The following is a 13,194-nucleotide window of genomic DNA, read 5'->3' on the forward strand; positions in this document are numbered from 1 at the left end:
AGTCTCTGTTTTCTCCTTGAAGCTCTTTCCTTGTTTATCCTCCGTGGCATTGGTTTTTCTCAATATTCCATCTAGAAATGCTTCATCTCTTGATTCTCCAGTTCCAGTTACACCTTCTCAATTTTTGCTTTGACCTTTGTTTACTCTGAATGATCCTGCATTGTTTGGTATTTTCCAGTCTCTTCATCCACATGGTACATATACATTGAGCACATTTTATTTGCCTGATGCTGTTACATGCACTGAGTTTAAAGCAATAAACAAAGGAAGAAAATCCCAAACCCTGCTCTCATGGAACACAACTCCTACTGGGAGTAAGCACATAAGCATTACAAATATATATATATATATATATATATATATATATATATATATATATATTTACATAGCTGTAAGGGTTATGGGGAGAATTAAAGCAGAGGGATGAAAGAAAGTGTTGGGAAGGGGCATGATATTAGTAAGGTTGGTAGGTAATTAAAGCTTAAGGAAGTGAAGGTATAAAAAAAGAGCTATCTGGAGGAAGGCCACTTAGGCAAAGGGAAAGCATCTGAAAAGACCTGGAGACGGGTGTATGCCTTGTATAACATTTGGCTCACTTTTCTTCTCTCTATATATATTGTCTATTGCCATGGACTAAGTTGTCAACAGATACACTCATCGCTCCTGTTAAATAAAATGCATAGGAAGCCATTGGTTTGGACTGAGTTCCTGCACTTAGTCCCAACAGACCAAACCAAACTGGAGGCACTCATGCTAAAGTTCCACACCCCAAACCAAAACTAACTGACTTCACATCTGACTTTGTAAGAAACCAGAAGTGTGAGAGATAATTGCCAAAACCCTAAACAGACCAGTTTTAACTGGCATGATTAGAAAGTCCTCCCTGCTTTAATCCCTACAAGAAAAGTAACTTTGAAACAACCAATCCACTTTTTGTTCTGGGTTTCTGCTTTCAGCAACCCATTTCTCTCTACAAAACCAGTCTCCTCACTAAGCCCATTGGAACATTCATTATATTTTATAGAATATGGTATTTCTAACTGTAGAATCATAAAAGCCAATTAAGATCCTGAAACTAAATTTGTTGTAATTTTATCTTTTATCGTTCTGGCAACCATGAAGGGACCCCAGTGACACGGCTGACAAATCCTTAGACCCCTTGAAGAACACAAGAGAGCACTTCTAACCCTTTTTGAGTTTCTCTGTCTTCACTGAGCTGGGGTTTGCAAGTTTCTCTGAAGTAAAAGTCTGCTCTTTTTTCACTGAGCCACTTAATCTTACGGCGTTCAAATCCAGGGTTAGCTTGCGTTATGAGAGGGTACTTGACCTTTGGGTTTGCAGGAGCTGATGAGTTACTGGCAATAACTGCAGTTTTAAAGGTAAGTGACAGCAGTTGCAGTAAGTGGTTTTTACTTCAGGAGACACAAACTCTGGCTTTTGGAATTTGCAGGCATTTGGGTACTGATATGGTTTGGCTCTATGTCCCCACTCAAATCTTATCCCAAATTGTAATCTCCACGTGTGAAGGGAGGAATCTGGAGAGAGGCAACTGGATCATGGTGGTGGTTTCCCCAATGCTGTTCTAATGATAGTGAGGGAATTCTCATTAGAGCTGATGGTTTTAAAAGTAGCAGTCCCCATCCCACCTACACCACAAGCTCTCTCTCCTGCTGTTATGTAAGAAGGTGTTTGCTTTTCTTTCACCTTATGCTATGATTGGAGGTTTCATGAGGCTTCCCCAGCCATGTGGAACTGTGAGTCAGTTAAACCTCTTGTAATTAAATTACCCATTCTCAGGTAGTTTCTTCATAGCAGTATGAAAATGAACTAATACAGGTGTTATCCTCTTTGTTTCTTTTTATTGCACACTTACTTAGGTAAGGGAGGCCTCAGGTGTCTGACTGGGTCAGATGGAAAATAGAAAATTATTGCCTAAGTAGGTCAAGAGGGTCTCAGAGCCAAAACCACAACTTGACTGGTAGGCATGAGTTGGACACTTAATAGCTATAGAGTGCTTACTACCAAAAAAATAAAACTCCCGTTGTAGGATAAACTAAACACAGAATTGGGTGGAACCTGTGGGCCTCAAGAAAATGCCCTTGAAACAAAGTGCACAGTGAAAGCATTACACAACCCAACCCTGTGGTGTTTTCCTCTCAGGCTTTTATCTTGGCTTTGAGAGATCCAAGATTCAATGACAAATTAGGATCTTTAATTTCTAAAGAACTAAGTACTAATTTCTAAGGAACTAAGTACTAAGTACTATACATTCCAGCTATTTCTGCCTTTACATATGTAAACATTTGGCATCAGAAGCTGCAAATACAAAGACGAAATCTTACTAAAGATAATTTAAAATTACAATAGCCATTAGATGGAATGTTCCAGATGAAGAACATTGCACTTAAAGAACCCTAATGAGGGTTCCCAAATTAGGCCAATCTGGAGTCACGCCTATTGATGTGCAGAAGCTTCTAAAAAGATTTCCAAACATTTCATAGCCTCTTTTAAAGAATGCTTTTCAAAAGCAAATGAAAAGCTTAAGTGACTGAGTGATAAGAATATGGAATTGGCTTGCTTAGTTACTATCCTATGGAAGAAGAAGGCCAGAAGAATGTGACAGTGTTTATAAAGGTTAGGACATCAGGTCAAGTGGGTTTGCTTCTTCATCAGAGCTATCCAGGCTGAGTCCAGGCATGAAGAATGCTTTCTTTGCCCTATTTGTTAATGGCTCCTCCCTGGAGTCATTAATCTAGTTAAGAAATAAACTAAATTGAAAAGACCACTCATGGAACTAAATCAGTCTCCAAAGTACACCTTTCTGGATTTGGCTGGCTATTTTGAAGCTTGAAGCTTTTTGTAAAAATTTACATCTATAAAGAAAATCTCTGCAAATTTTTACATTGAAGAGAGGGCCTGGGTCTAAACAAGATTTACTTTTGACCATTTTGTCTTACCTGGGCTTTCTACCTACACCTATCTTTGGTAGGATAAATAGGCTCTTCAAAGAATAGATGATAATTTGTAACAAGTTCTGTCTGAGTGTGATGAAGTCTCCCGCCCTGTGATAAAAGTTACTCTTCTCTAGTTGCTGTAAGTTGAGGCCCTTTGGGAAAGTCTGTCTTCAGGCAGATAAGGAAAATTCAGAAAGGCCCATCTTGCATTGTATTATTTTCTAAGTGCATTTAGCTCAAAATAGTGAATCTATCAAAGCAATATATTTTGGGATGGCATGTCCTGTGCCCTGAGCTCCTTCAATGGCTAGGTTTGTTTAAGAAGCAATTCAAGTATAATTGTTAAGAATGAGGAAATTAGGTGGACATTAATGGGATACATTAATTCTCCTTTAACCGAGGTTTTCTTTTCTGTGGTTTTAGTTACCCAAGGTAAACTGCGGTCTGAAAATATTTAGTAAAAGATTCCAAAAATAAACAAATTATAAATTTCAAATGGCCTACCATTTTGAGTAGAATGATGAAACCTCATGCTGTTTTCCTCCAGCCCACCCGGGATATAAATCACCCCTTTGTTCAGCATAAACAGGCTGTATGCATTACCTACTAGTGAGTCACTTTGTAGCTATTCAATAATCAAATCAACTGTTCTTATATCACAGTGCTTATGTTCAAGTAACCCTTATTTTACTTAATAATGGCACCAAAGTGCAAGAGTAGTAATGCTGGCTATCAGGTATGTCAGTGAGAAACGTATCTCTTTGAAAGGTAAAAGTTTTTGACCTAATAAAGAGAAAAAACAAAGTATGAGAAGTTGCTTAAGATCTATGATAATATTAGATCTCCTACTTGTGAAATTGTGAAGGAGAAAAAAGAAATTTATGTATAGTGTACACAGGGTTCAGTACTATCTGTGGTTTCAAGCATCTACTGGGGGATCTGAAAACATGGATAAGGGAGCCTACTGAAACAGCTGTTGCAAAGATTCTAACAGCGAGAGAGATATAGCATAGCTGACTCCATCTTGCTTTCAGCCTCACAGGCTGGTTGTACTTGCTCATTCCTGGGCATAGGCCAAGGTAACCACGGGAGGAATTTAGCTTACAGTTTAACTTTGAAGCAAGGATGGTCATAGTCCCTCCCTAAAACTGAACTGCCTTTGTAAGACTAATGAAAGGCCACAAGATTAGGATTATGCGAGCAGCCTGAATTCCGGTAAAATGTAGGTGTGTATAGTCAAATGATCATTGTTCCATAGCTTACTTTCTTGTAATCCTTTACTGCTCAAGAGTCATGAAGCCTGAGATCACAGATTTGTGACTTCCTCACTTGCTCCTAGAGATAACATCGCTATTATAAAACCCGAGATTGGTCTTCTGAGATGTTTTTCAGATCTTTGCATTCCAGGACCTACAACTGACTTCACCTGGACTGTTGACTCATAACTTGATGGGTCCTGTGACCCCCTGCCCAGAGGCTGACTCAGCACGAGGGCCATTTTCCACACTTCTGTAATTTGATTCCCAACCAACTGGCAGCACCCATTCCCTAGCCCACTGTCACCCAAATTATCCATAAAAACTCAAGCCTTTGAGTTCTCAGAGAGGCTGATTTGAATAATAATAAATTATTGTTCTTCCACTTAGCAAGCACTACAATTATTAAACTCTTTCTTTGCTACAAAAATCTGGTGTTCTGAGTGCATTGACTTTTCTGGGCAATGGGCAAGGTGAACCCATCAGGCAATTAAACTATTATAAAAGTTTATAGATGATCTTGTCATAATTTCAAAAATATTTTTCAGTCACTTGAAATCTTAAAGTTATGACATGGTAAATAAAAAACATACATTTGAAATTTCTAGGTCATTTCTAAGTAAAATACTGAAACATTAATTCCTGAATATAAATTTTGGCATCTTTTTATATGATATAGAAAAGCTAAGTATTTTTGGGACTGTTAATAAATATTTTAAAGTAGCATAAGAAAACATATTTGTAAAAATTATGAAATGGTGCTCACTATAAAATTATGATATAAAATAGTTCAAATTTGCTTACTTGTTAGTTTTTACTAGAAATTAAGGTCATTAGGTGTTAAAAATTCTAGTTAGTATATGGTAAGTAAAACTAGGGATAATAGAGAAACAACTGTGTGTGTGATGAAAGGAAGGCATATTTATACAGCATATTATAAAGCATGAGAATATGTTCTTGTTAAGAGAGAAAGAGTAGTTTTTTTACTAAAGTAGAGTAACTGGTTGTTTCAAAATAAAAAAAAGCAGGGGGTGGGGAGAAGTAAAGAACAAAAATTGAATAAATCAGAATGCTGTAGGTTTTTAGAAGATGAATCCTGTAAAATGAATTTTAGTTGGGAGCAAGCTGGCAAAGACATTTATATAAATTTTTCTAAAAATTGATCATTAGTATCAAATGCTAAAGCAAAACTAGAATTTCATCCTCTCAGTTTAAACAATAAAGTTTTCTTAGAGTATTGATGTGTTCTTAATAGGACACACCAGAAGGTTTTTCTTTACCTTTTAGATAATTAGCCTGGGAAACAAAGATTCTGTATTTTATCAAGATGATTCCCCATCCTCCATGTTGTTATTTATTAAGACTTTGATTATTTAAGAAAACTGAGTCTTCTTTACTAAAGAGCTAAGGTTTTCTATAATTATCTTTTAAAATTTGCCTTTATAAGCTTTTAAAATTGTCACTATGGTTAAATGAATGATTGTTATTTCACAGTGACCTGTAATCCTGTTTTGATCAAGTGTTTTAAAGCTTTTGATGTTTCTGACAAATCTCCCAAAACTAAATTCTAAATTAGGTCTTTTAAACCGTGAATAACTTTGGGATTTTCCAACTGTATCCCTGAAAAACCTCAAAGGATGTTTCTCTCACCTTGTAAAAGAGAGATATTGGACTAATTAGGCTTGTCTGATATGGAAAGCATTGTAAAATAATACATGATGCTAAACCTTAGGTTATATTTATGTATATGGTATCGATACAACTGTCTCAAGAATTGTATGAAATTCCTAAATATGTGGTATGTTATTAGTCATAATTCTGGTTTTTAGGTTAAAATGTTGTGTGCCACAGAAATAACCAAATTTCCTTGTGAGCCGCATCATTATTATAATAAACTCATATCAGAGCTCTAACCATGGCCATTTTCAGACCTGTTGTCCACAGTTAATTGCTTTATTATGATGCTTTTCTGAAACCTTTTTGCAAGCAACTATACAGACAACCCTCAAATTATGATGAGATTCAGTCCTGATGAGCCCATCATAAATTTAAAACATTATAAGTGGAAATGTACATAATACCATTATAAACCCATTATAAAGTCAAAAGATCATAAGTCAAACCATCATAAGTTGGAGACCATCTGTAAATCTAAAGTGCAATATTTTCACGTAGATTCATGAAAAGGGTAGAATGGAATCATAAGTGCAGGTTTCTGATAACTTTAAGATCATATCATTGGACTGGGTAAGAATTTCTAGAACTCTAGTGAAGAAACTGATGAGTTTGGGAAACTGCTAAAATCAAGCAGAACAAAAATTAACTATATGAGATTGAATGAAATAATGAAGAATTATGGGGTTTTATGTTTTTTTAATGTGAAACATTGCCCATTCTTGCTGGAAAATAAAAAACTTTCCAGATGTGAAGTAACATTTTGTTTCTTTTAAGCTATCTACACCTTAGAGCAATGTGGCAAACTATACTTCTGTAAACAGAATAAAACATTTACGTTTTATTTCCTTTTGACCCTTCCAAGATTTGGAAACAATAAGTGAATATTTTACTTTTAAGGCAATATAGTTACTTGCATAAGTTCAATAAGAATATGTTCCCTTTTTAACAGAATACAATTGGAAATATTGATTATATTAAAGCTTAGGCTGGAATGATATATTTGTGAATGTGACTAGAACTAATTTATGGACACTACATGTGAAGTCTGAAGTCTGCCTTGGTTTGGCTTCCTAAATTCTAGAGGTTTTTCAAAGTCCAGTCTGAGATTCTTTGTCAAATATCCCAGTGAAGCAAACAAAACTAGCCTATGTGGTCAACTGCTATTTGGGGCATACTTATGTAAATAATCAGGCCAAGTTTAGTCAACTACATATATTTGGTAAACAAATTTGTCTTACTCTGACTATCATTGGTAGAAGTAGGGGTGACCACAGAGAAAAAAACCTTATTTTTCTAAATAAATATTATAGCTCACCTTTAAAAAGTTCTAGCTGTGTTGTTTGCAAATTTTTATGTATCTACCTGTAGAATGATCTAGATTCTGAATTATTCTAGTTTTCTCCAATGTCTGGCTACAGCTCTTCAAACTAAGAACAAGATTGCTCTGTTCCTGAAGCCCTGTAAGCTGAAGCTGGACAGCTTAATGTAAATTTCAAGGAGCAAGTTTCATGACTGATGTATGGGATACCCAGAGAGTTCAACAAAGTGCCTGACGCCCTAACTAGAGACATATAAACTGGAACCCAGAATGAGAAGCTGATGACTTCATGCAGTGGATAGCTTTTCTTAAGGTGTTGAACTAAGATTTCCTATCAATAATGGAACCCTTACCTCTCTTAATTTTCCCTTGCTTATGCCTACCTTTCTCACTTGGCAGGATAATGCTGTGGTTTAAATCTCAAAATCAGTAGTTTGTGCAGGCAATTTGACAAAATGTCAGATCTGTCATGCCAAATCCAGATCTCTATATGACCTAAGGGACTTTTTAGCCCACTCGGTGGGTAAACTGTAGCAATATCTATAATGCAATTATTGTTTGACTTGTACTAGTGGCCCCCTTTTACAGAGTAATACCTCTAGGCCCATTTTTCTAACTCCCTGCTTTAATGCAACCCTGTCATGGGATACTAGATAATATATTTGCTACCTACTGGCTGAACAAGAAGGAATCTGCATAGTAGCTGACACTTCTTTTTGCACATGAGTAAGTAGAACAGACAGGCTGCTTGGCTAAAACGGGCAGATTCCTCATCTGGCTCATTCTTTCACCTATCTGACTTTTGTTGGTTTAGTTTATGGGTATCCTAGCTAAGTGACAAACTCCAAACTCTTAGTATTATTGTCCAGATAGCCATAATAGTATTCTCCCTGGTGTGCTGTATTCTCTCACATATTTTAAATGTTTGCATGTAGCCATACGTCTAATGTCAAATGATTTCTCTTTAGCTGGAACAACAAAAACTCAAAGAACTGCATGATCATAAGGATACCATAATCTATAAATAGCATGTTGAGTATGGAAACCCAGAATTTTGACAACTGAGAGTAGCAATAATGCCCTAAGCTTTGGTCACACTCTCACCTAGGCCCAGCAATCCAAACCAAAATGGAGACACTTGTGCTCATATCTCCATGCCAAAACTAAGTTGTTTATCTGACCTGAGAAATCAGAAGAATGAAGGAAAATAGCCAAATCCTCAAACAGGCCATTTTAGCCAGTGTGATAAGGAAGCCTTCTCTGCTTTAACCTTTACAAAGAAAGTAACTTTGAAACAGCCAATCTACTTTTTGTTCTCTGATTCTTCTTTCCTCAGCCCTTTTCTGTCTACAAACCAATCTTCTCTGTTCAGCTCACTAGAACACTCATTCTATTTTATATAATGAGGTGTTTCATGATTCTAGAATTGCATTAAAAAGCCGATTAAGAGATTTAAACCAAATTTGTAGTAATTTCTGTAATTATTGTTACAAGTTGTTGTAATTGTTTCTTTTCACACTCCCAAATTTATATCTCCATTTTGAGTGCCATATCTCAAACTTTCTGCCCAACATCTCCAAGCAAATGCCTTATGAACATTTCAAACTAAATATAATCTCAAATCTCATGTGTTCTTCCCCCTGAAATATATCATTTTTCCTGTACTTCTTCTTCTTCTTTTTTTTTGAGACAGGGTCTCATCACTCTGTCGGGCTGAAGTGCAACGGCATGATCATAGCTCATTGTAGCCTCAGCCTCCTGGGCTCAAGCAATCCCCTACCTCAACCTCTGAGTAGCTAGAACCAAAGGCATGTGCCATCACATTCAGCTAATTTAAAAAAAAAAATGTTGTAGAGATGGTGTACTAGTTCCTTCTCACACAGCTATAAAGAACTACCCGAGAATGGGTAATTTATAAAGAAAAGAGATTTAGGTTCATGGTTCCACAGACCGTACAGGATGCATGGCTGGGGAGGCCTCAGGAAACTTCCAATCATGGCAGAAGATGAAGGAGAAGCAGGCACGATCTTCACATGGCAGAGCAGGAGAGGGACAGAGTGAAGTGGGGCATGCTACATACTTTTAAACAGCCAGATCTTGTGAGAACTCACTCATCAGCACGAGAACAGGAAGAGGGAAGCCCACCCCCATGATTCAATCACCTCCCTCCAGGCCCCTCCCTCCAACATTGAGGGTTACAATTCTATATGAGATTTGAGTTGGGGACACAGAGCCAAACCGTATGAGATGGGGTTTCATCATATTGCCCAGGCTGGTCTTGAACTCCTGGGCTTAAGCGATTCTTCTGCTTCAGCCTCCCAAAGTGTTATGACAGAAACATCAACTTAGTGATTCAAGCCAAAAAACTAGGAGTCTTTTTAAGTTTCTTATTTCTTATTTTCTCTGCATCTACTTTGCTTTTCCATTTAATACTAATTATTGAGAAAATACTTTGTGTCAGCTGCTGTGCTTCATGCTATGGATGAAAGATTAATCACGTGCTGGATGTTGGTTTCTTTATATTTCTCTGTATTCCTGCTGTTACACCCTAAGTATCTTGTTGAGATTATAATAACAGTCTCCTCACTGGTCCCTATGCATTCAACCTTCCATCCCTGGAATCTTTGCTTTTAGAGTTATCCTTCTAGAATATCAAAATTAAATATAATAGAGAATAATATTGAGAAAAAAATCTTGGATTTTAACATTTAGGAAACTATTATTACATTTTAACTTTTAAATAAAATGCAAAATTTTTCTTAGAAAAAAAAAACAGTAAAATACAATTGATGCTGCTTTGGGCAAGACAGCAAAGAATCCTAACGGTGTGTGTGATCATGGACCAATAACCTCAGCTGTCCTTACCTAACTCTTCTCCTTTTCAAAACAAATGGCTTGGACTAGATTATATCCGCAGACACTTATAATCCTTATTTTCAATAAAAAGCAAGTGACAATTCTACTATAATGTTAGTCTCAGAGGAAAAGGCAGATTTTCTATGTGGTAGTAGATAAAACTGAATATCCTGATCTAGTTAGTGGATAAAACTGAATATCCTAATAATGAGAAATCCTGTTAATTTTCACTTTACAAAAAGAAGTACATTACTTTCCCCTTATCTACAGTTTCACTTTCCACACTTTCTGAGTTTGATCTGTGGTTAATTGTTGTCCAAAAATATTAAATAGAAAATTCAGAATTAAAAATCTATCAGTTTTAATTGCATGCCATTAATTGCATGAAGTCTTGTGCTGTCCTGCTTTGTTGTAAATTATCTACTTGGGTTGTGAATTATCCCTCTGTCCAGCCTTCCCAGGCTGTTCACACTACTTGCCATTAGTCATTTAGTAGCAGTCTCAGTTATAAAATGGACTGTCACAGTGTCACAGTGCTTGTTTTCGAGTAATCCTTATTTTACTTAATAGTGTCCCCAAAGCACAAGAGTAGTAATGCTGGCAGTTGGGGTGTGGCAAAGAGAAGCCATAAAATAATTCCTTTAAATGAAAAGGTAAAAATTTTGACTTAATAAAGAAAGAAAAAAAAATTGTATGCTGAAGTGGCTAAGTTCTGTGCTAAGAATAAAACTTGTATCATAAAATTATGAAGAAGAAAAAAGAAAGTAATGCAATTTTGCTAGCACACTTCAAACAGCAAAAGTTATGGTCACAGGGCCTATTAAGTGCTTAGTTATGATGGGGAAGACATTGAATGTGTGAGTGGAATATAGGAATATAAACATGTTCTGACTGATGGCAATAAGGTTTGGTAATATTTGACATTTTAAGCACCCACTGAGGGTTTTGAGATGTATCTATCATGAATAAGGACTAGGGGGACAATTGTATATGATCTGATATTCAGTGTAGCCTAACCTGTAACAAGTGACTTCTATAGTTATTTTCTAAGTATAGTATTATATTTTTATTGCTATAGTATTATAGTTTGATTCTACCAGAGAATGTTCCAGGATGTCTCAAAATACAAAATCACAAATTAAAGAACTAAAAGGGAAAAATAAAAACAGAATTGAAAACAATGAGGCTCTGGGCAAGTTATAAAATCCCCATATTAACTAAGAAATCATATCAGATGATTCCACTTGAGAGCTTAAAGACCAGAGAAATACGTAAATAAATAGCAGCCTTAAAAAGAACGCACCCCCACCCCAATATTCCAGCAAAATTACCAAACATTTGCTGAAAAGAAAGAGAATTGCTGAAAGGTTAGAAAAGCCCTGCGAAAATTTAAACCACATTTCTCCTTCTAGTATTATAAAGGAATTTATTGACATTCTGTAGTAGTCATGGGAATATTTATAAATCATTTGTCTAATTATCTGCCACATATAAAATAATTACAGATTCTCTAATTTATATTCCTCTACAACTTTGCTCCTAAACTCCATCTGTACTCTGATGTCTACTATGCATCCTAAAGTTAAGGTATCAACACAGTTTTTTGATTCCGCCTACCCTTTCCCCTAACTTGCTCCTCTTCTTGTTTCCTCCGTCTCTGTGAATGACACCTCTGAGTACTGAGTTTCTCAGGCAAAAATGGTGGCATCATTCTAGATCATTCTCCTTCCCTTGCTTCCCCATGTGTAGTGCCAGAGAAAATCCACTAGTTCTACCTGCATAATATATATGAACTACAGATTCTTTTCAGTCTCCATTACCATCCCATAACCCCACTTTCATATTTTTGCTGGACTACCTCGACAGCTCACTATGTCAGGAAGACACAGCCTTTGGGTTTTCTTTTGCTGGTAAACAGAACGGTTTGCACCAAGTCACCTTTTCTTTTCATTACAAGACTGAGACCCAGCCCTTTGAAAGATGTTGAACTGGAAGAGGAGTGATGTCTGTGGCTGTGGGAGAAAGAAAAATTTTTCACTATGTATAGGATGTGGCCAGTATGAGACCCAACTTTTGGCTGCATTGGCAAATGCCCTGTTTTGGCCAGCTGAACAAGCTTCTGGAAAAAAGGTTGTACCCATAGAAACCACAATAGGCAGGCTGCAGTACAGAAGGATTTCAGATAATGTTTTCCTGTTGTTTGAGTTGTGGTGGGAAAGTGTGCAGGAAGATGCAGCACTGGAGAGGGAAGAATGAGGAGGCTGGCACAACGGAAGAGTAGCTACATTACCATGCTCCAAATGTAGAGAAGTAGAGAAGGAAAATTACATGCAAGCTGAAAAAGAAAAATAGAACAAAAATGAAACAATAGAAAGCCTAACTTCCATTTTATCACATTTCCACACTGTTGATGACCATTAACCTCTTCATCTCTCATCATGTTATCCAAATTCCCTTCCAGAGCTCGAAATAACTGACTATTCTGGGGGTGCTGGGCAGAAAACATAAAGTTTGCCTGAAAATGTGGTGCTGTTTGCTGATCCATTGCCTGGAACTAATTGTTTCATAAGGACAGCTTGCTTCTGGCATTCTATGCTAAAATCGAGATGCTTGACTTTTCAGCCTCCAAAGCCTAAATGTTTGGCATGAATACAGAAATCTGGCATTTTTTAATGCTCATATGTCCCAAAGCTGGAGAGCTGGAAAACACTAGGAGTACCAACACTGGTGTCCACTTTGGAATATTTGGCCCAGGAAAATGTATATTCTCATGCCGCAGGAAGTTGGTTTTGCAAAATGAAGGCTGAATTGGGGCCAGCAAGAAAGCACCATTTGCCAGAGTGCAGATGAAATGTGATAGTTTGCGGCACAAAGTTTCTTTTTAAAAGTTATTTGCAGCTGCCATGACATATCTTTAACGTTGTAATATGCAGAATTGTTATTTAGAAATTCCAACAGAGAGAAACAAATCTAAATTGTTTACATTTAAACATGATGTAGTAAAATACTAAAGAATAAATGTAAACATTATAGATTGTACAAAGAAATGCATGTGAAACATGGCTCAAATCACAGCATAGACTGAAATGATCCAAAGTAAAAAAAAAATTGTTATTTTCACGGAAAAGCTAAA

Source organism: Sapajus apella, unplaced genomic scaffold, assembly GCF_009761245.1.
Source record: "Sapajus apella isolate SASKATOON/1434 unplaced genomic scaffold, GSC_monkey_1.0 scaffold22, whole genome shotgun sequence".
In the NCBI taxonomy this organism is placed as follows: domain Eukaryota; kingdom Metazoa; phylum Chordata; class Mammalia; order Primates; family Cebidae; genus Sapajus; species Sapajus apella.